The sequence below is a fragment of the Hippocampus comes genome, unplaced genomic scaffold (genome assembly GCF_001891065.2).
Source record: "Hippocampus comes isolate QL1 unplaced genomic scaffold, H_comes_QL1_v1.1 scaffold443, whole genome shotgun sequence".
Taxonomy (NCBI): Eukaryota; Metazoa; Chordata; class Actinopteri; order Syngnathiformes; family Syngnathidae; genus Hippocampus; species Hippocampus comes.
The window spans coordinates 148,684-155,319 of record NW_017805111.1 but is presented as its reverse complement, the minus strand read 5'-3'; the positions used below and the strand labels follow the sequence as shown (position 1 = coordinate 155,319).

Sequence of the window (6,636 nt, the reverse complement as noted above, 5' to 3'; positions counted from 1 at the left end):
AATGGCCTGCATGTTGAGAATGGGTCTCAGCGGCTTCTGATTGATTTGGCTGTAATAGTGACAACAGGCCTCCCCTGCGTTTCGCTCCGCATAATTCTTTGATTAATGCCGAGTATCCCAAAATCGCTCCACTGCAACACAAAAATCGAATTAAATCACCTGGATACAATCTGTAATTGATTGAAAGTGTCAAAAAAAGCGGGTGATACCATTAATAATGTGAAGGACCTCTCAAAAAAAGGTGTATTAAGAGGTTTCCTTTTAATGGTGTGTTTATTTGGCCCATGATACGTTCCATCACGCCTCTGTGGCGCTATCAGGATGTCACGGGTGACGTATAGGTGTCGAACATCATCTTTCTTTTCAGTCCCTCTTTCACCCAGACATATTCCGATGTCACGACACTTCCCCACAGGACCAGCACATCGACACGTACTATGTCTCTTTGTGTACAAAATCACAAGCCACAGATCACTAGACCAATAAATGGGAGCAGTGTGCACCTCACAGTGTATGGACTTTGTTTCGAATCAATACTGTAAATTATTGAAGACGTGGGGTGGGGATATGCCAAATCATATTCATTGAAGGGAGCGACGTTCCCCTTGGGCTGCTAATAAAGCAACTCAGGTTTTATTTTCGTTCCCACTGTAGCAAGGAAATGGCGACTTTGCCACATTGTATTTTTCATGAATAACAATTACACATTTTCACAATTCTTCATATGCGAGAGCCTATTGCTTTATTTCTGTGCACAGTGCATACATTCCGCTAGCACACTTCATTATGGATTAGGCAAGCAGTGGTCCAAGACGGAGCAAACAAATCATATTGAAAGGTGTCACTAATTGGCTAAATGGGGTGTGCACAACATTTCATTTACATTCAGAAGTATTTCAACACTTCTACGTTGCAAATAGAAACTGTAATATACATTATGTTAAATAATATTTCTGGAAATTTCAAACCAAAATATGCATGGGTTTTTTTCAGGTGTTGTTTTGTATACAGTGAAGGGTTGTCACTTTTAATTATTTTTCAAATCGGTAATCCTATCAACTATTCAGTTGAGTGAGTGAGTTATCGGATGGATTGCCAGGCATGAATATTACGCTGGCCTGCAATTTCACAGTTTTTTTTTTTTTGGGACACATTTTCCCCACAATAATCTCCTCCCTTAAAAGTCACAGGTAATCTCTTTTTAGCAACGTGTTGCTAATGGACGTGTATCTTTGTCTGCAGACAGCAAATTATGCTAAACTACAGTAAATTAGCGTTCTTGCATTTCTAACACAAATTAGCTTCTATTTGCAACTCTCTCGTCCACAAACACGGTACAGTATGCGCCAACTAGTGATGCTAGCAGTAACATGCTAGCGGATGCTGGACTCCAAATTCCAGCCACGATTCCAAAAACCCAGATTAAAAAAAAAAATGGGGGGGGGTGGCATCAGGAAGGGCATCACGTGTAAAAAGATGCATAACATCGATGTGGCGACCCCCTGCCGGGATATCGTTGATTGCAGTATCCACTTCCCACCAATAGAGGGCTTTAATAGACAGTGAAAAGGTCATGCGTAGTTCAGTTAAAGAGTCATGCTTCGTTAATGTAGATGGAAAATCTATGGGTGGATTGCGTACAAGCAACTGGCAAAGCCTAGGGCCAAAAATGTTTGCATCTTAAGCAGCGGTTTTGTCTATTGTGGCTATTGAGATCCCTTACATCCAATTATGTATAAAACGTCCATCTGTAACCAGTCACCTTTACATTTTTAATGCGGTTGTCTCATGCCTATCAGGAAAGAGTGAAATGTGCATGAAGCCTCATTGTAACCCCAACTTTCTGTCATCCATGAAGTGAAGCCCTTGCTGTGGCATCCCAGTGAATTGAGCGAGTGCAAACCCAGTGCGGCGTGTGCATCATTAGCAGCCGTCGTGTCAAAGAGTGTGCATATCACCTTCTTCAGAGCAGGTTTGGGTTTGATAAGTACCGCTCAAGCTCTGCCGACCTTCCATTTTTAGGGAAATATGCAAGCCAAACCAGCGCAATACATTATGGCCTGTCACGGTCCAGCAGTTCCTGATGCGAGATACACACCGATGGCTGACAGCCATTATTATTCTAGCTGCCGGTATTACACACGCAAGTGAGCAGATGATGCCTTATGTGTCGTAGCCTGATAGAGATGTCAATAACCACATCCACTCCCTTGTCAGCGTGTGCGTCCACCAGCTAGCATCTGTTGGGCTCAGCGCCGTTGAATAAATCAGCACCTTGTGAAATATGCAAGGATTTTTCAGGGAATGAAATCTTTGTGAAAACTAAACTAATTGTTCTTAGCATTTTATTTATTGATGAGTACGGATTGTTTATTTCTTTATTTAGTCAGTCATTTTACAAAATGAAATGTACCCAATATTATTTGTTAAAAAATAAAAAAATGCGTGTTTCTCATTGTGCTTTGCTTGTAACAGTACCAGGGCGCTTCTGCTTGTCTGCTTTATTCACACTGTTCAACCAGTGAAGGTGAGAAAACTGAATTCGAGGACAATTAGTCCTCCAACCGGATTGAATGCTTGAAACAAATTAGGAATACAGGACAAAAGAAATGGAGAATGGGATCTATTTACAGATTTCATATCCATCGTGATAATTCTAGGTTAGCCAATCTTCAAAATAGAGCATGAATTGCTCCGTTGTTAGACAAGCATTCATGCATATCCAGACCGCCTATTGACTAAATGCCTTATTTGAAAAGAGCACTTAGTATCCATCCTCTATTTGAGGAAACAGCAGTATAATTTTGCACAATAGAATAACCCAATCTTTGTCATTGATACATTTACCGGCAAGTGTTTTTTTTTTTTTTTTTGTCTTCAGCAAATCTATGCAAAGCTTTGTTCATTGTAGCCCGCTTTAAAGCCAAATTCAAATGTGTCTTAATTAAGTGAAAATTAAAGTGGATAATGTGGTGTGCACCCCTACCCCAAGAGATAAAATGCCTGGAGTTTGGTGCACTAATGTGCAGAGCAATAGCAAGTGCTCATCTCTCTTCATTCTCTTTTCATTCTCCTTGTAGCCGAATTCCATTCTGCAATCATCATTTCCTGCTGTGAGCTGGGCCATCAAGAGGAGGTTGCTGCACGCTTCTCTACACGGTATTTACTCTCAAGCATTTTTCTTCACTCTCGCCCCGCCCCCCTTTGTCATCTTACATGTGCAGCAGCAGATAAGTTCTTGGCTTCTTTCATTACATCTTGAGTCAATTCAGGCAGATGGTTTAATCTCATTTAGACACTGTTGACCAAAAGATGGGCAACAAGGGGTAAAGGATGAACAATTGGGTGGGGTGTCTGTTACATTCGGGTCAAGTTAAGTTCCATCCTGGAATTTTTGGAGTAAGAAAATGCCGGACATCAAGGTTCAACTGTTTTTTTTTTTTTTGTGAGGAAAATATCGAATGCCAAATTGGTGCATATAATCACACAAGCCACGATCTGTCAAATTTGGTAAAAGGATCTCAGCCAGCATCATCACAAATGCAGGCACACCACAAGGATGTGTCCTCAGCCCCATCCTTTACGCCAGGATTCGTCAATCGTATTCCTCGATGGCTAGTTTGCTGGATGTTTTATATGTCTCTCTGCTGCCTCACATCTGATTCAAATATTGCAGCAGGGAGAGGTGGAAAATAGGCAGGACAGCGGCCCTCGAGGAACAGGACTGAAGAGCCCTGCTTTATACCTTGTTCTGTGTTATCTTGCAAAGACATCAGAAATTTGATGACACCACAGTTTAGGATTGTATACTGGCAGGGAGGAAGCAGTTTACAGGATGGAGGTACTACAGTAGTCTGATGTCATGGTGGGAGAACACAAACAAGACAAAGGAGATTCAGTGGATATGAGGAAAGGGAGGAGGCCACCATTGATCTGGAGGCTTGAAGTGGAAAAGGGCGTAGCTTCAAACACTTGGGCACCCACATCGGTGAGGACATTATCTGGACACTAATCCTAATCCTTACATGACACATTTTGATAAAAAGACTCAACAGCAGCGATACTTCCTCAGGTAGAAGTTTAGTCTGTCGCTCCACAACTTCTGCAGAAACATTGCAGAGAGCATCTTGAGCAGCTGCATCACTGTGTGGTACCACTGCTGTGCGCTGCAGAAGCCTGCCGAGAATGGTGAAATCTGATGACAAATCTCCACGACTGCCAACAGAGCATCGACTGAAAGGAGGACTGCCGACATCATCAAAGACCCCAGCACGGGCTCTTCACCAACCCCAGGTCCGAGATACAAAAGTGTGAAATGTATGACTACCAGATTGAATAACTTTCTTTGCCACTGCCATCTGACTTCTAAACAGCTGACAGGAGTACGAGTGTGCTTATGATGCTCCCCCTAGTCAACTTTCCTTTATGATAATGTGCGCAATCATGTTTTGCACAAGTTGTACAATTGCCATATAGGTTTAGGGTTTGGAATCCAGTTATATGGTGTTTTATTTTGTTTCATATTATTGTTTTTCTTACATCTGTTTACAGCTTTTTATTTGATCTTACTTACGGCATCCATTCGGATGACAAAATAAGTAAAACTGAATCTCAATTGTGCTGCCTATTATGAGACTAACAATAGTTAGTCATATTTCAACAATTTCGGAAAACCAGCAAAAACAGAATTTCTAACAAGCACACGACTTAAGTAACATTAAAAATGACTTAAGCAATTATGTTGCGAGGCGAACAATATGTGTGTGATTGTACTTTTCTGTATCATCATGCATCTTCTATCCCTACATGCTATGTGTAGTCATGTGGTTCAGAGTTGTGTGCTTAAAAAAAAAAGAGTATGAGTTGTCTTTCAGAAAAAAAAAAAATCGATCTGGCAAATCATTGAAGGTATATGTTCGACAGTGGTTGCCAGTACGACAGATGACAGCTTGATTGTGAAAGGTATCAACTTACCAACATTAACCTCTGTAAACTGGCCAAATTTTTCACAGTTTCAGGTCATTTCTGTGTCATAAAATCCAGTAAGACGTATACGATTTTGATGACTATAAGCCCGTCAGATGTGACAAAGTCAACAGTATACTATAACTGTGCTGGGGTGCAGGACTATAAAAAAAACAACAATCCCTTTAGGATGACTTATTGTTCAAGTGAAATCATAAACCAAGTGTCCAGAGGTCTAAGCCACTCACTTTATCACAGTATAGTATGGAATTGTAAACCTGGATCTGGCTTGATCTTTCACTGCAGGGTCTACAGGTCAGGAGGTGATAACGGCACCAACTTTGTATATTCATGCTCATATAACGTTCGACCAGCGTGACATCAATTAACATCTCTTCTTCATAATGTTGATCTTGAAAAAAAAATCAGACCATTGTTTCCAAAAGTTAATTGGTACACATTCAAAAGAAATTCTACCATGACGTTGCCATGATATTTAAGAAATGATAATTGTGAATTTTCCCCATTCCTTGTCCCATCTCGGATCTCCTGCTGAATTGACACGTTAGATTCAATTACATTCTGTAAATAATGCACTAATACCACAGCAGTCATTCAAGGCCGGCTGGGTTTTAATTACCGCTAATTACAATTTGCATAAAGCTTTTTAGCAAATGACTCCTGAAGCGCCTGTTATCATCAGGCATGGCCGCTTGTGTGTGGGTGATGCTGAAAAGCCATCCGACGAATGAAAGTCCAAAAAGCAAAAGAGCGAAATGAATGTCTGCAATGCATCAATGAAATCCGGTCTGTATGCTCGTGTTTGTTTGTGAAAAGGTACAACTATGTTCAATTAGGATCTGTTTGCCATGTATTTCCTTTCCAATATTAAGGACAAAATATTTTGTATAACACCTTTGAAAATGCAACTATCCACTTGACTGATTATTAAACCTTTTGTTAACCCTTTACCAACCTCACATATGAAATAGCGGTAGCAATTTTGTTGGATTTTGTATTCCCTTTCGACAAATATGACAAATATAAGTAATAATGTATCAATAGCAATTTTGAGTAATGTACCGTATTTTTCGCACTATAAGGCACACCTAAAAACATTCAATTTTCTCAAAAGCTGACGGTGCGCCTTATAATCTGATGCGCCTTATATGTGGATCAATATTCTGATTTCTTGGATGAACTATTTGAAATGTTCCGTAAAGCGCGTTGTTGCAGCTGCAGCGGTTGTCAAAGCTCGATATTAATAAAGCTTTATTATATTGTATTGTATTCCCTTTAGCGTCGCTCTATCTAGTGGATGCGTAACACAACCACGATTGTATCTTCTATTCTATGCGCCTTATAATGTGGTGCAGCCTATATATGACAACAGTTTTAAAATAGGCCATTCATTGAAGGTTCGCCTTCGACTCCCAAGTGCCTTATAGAGCGGAAAATACTCAACATTTATTGAACATTTGGGCCAACAAGAGGTATTATGTCATTAAATGTGATTTATGTCATTACATGTGATATGGGTGTCTACACCGAACACTTTTTCAGAAAATGTTAGATTATAGATTTCCTTAATCACTTGGCCTTGGCCATCTCACCGCTCCCAATTATCCCCTTTCCGTTGCAAAATTTTGCCTCATATGCAAACTGAAAATA

The 6,636-nt window shown here is 40.3% G+C and overlaps 1 long non-coding RNA gene across 1 annotated transcript; it reads left to right on the top strand.

The window, feature by feature from the left end:
• Positions 1-3,084: 3,084 nt before the first annotated feature.
• On the top strand, positions 3,085-5,768 carry LOC109513181 (uncharacterized). Its single transcript, XR_002167675.1, has 2 exons — positions 3,085-3,159; positions 4,173-5,768. It is a non-coding gene; the product is annotated as an uncharacterized LOC109513181 (long non-coding RNA).
• Positions 5,769-6,636: the final 868 nt, after the last annotated feature.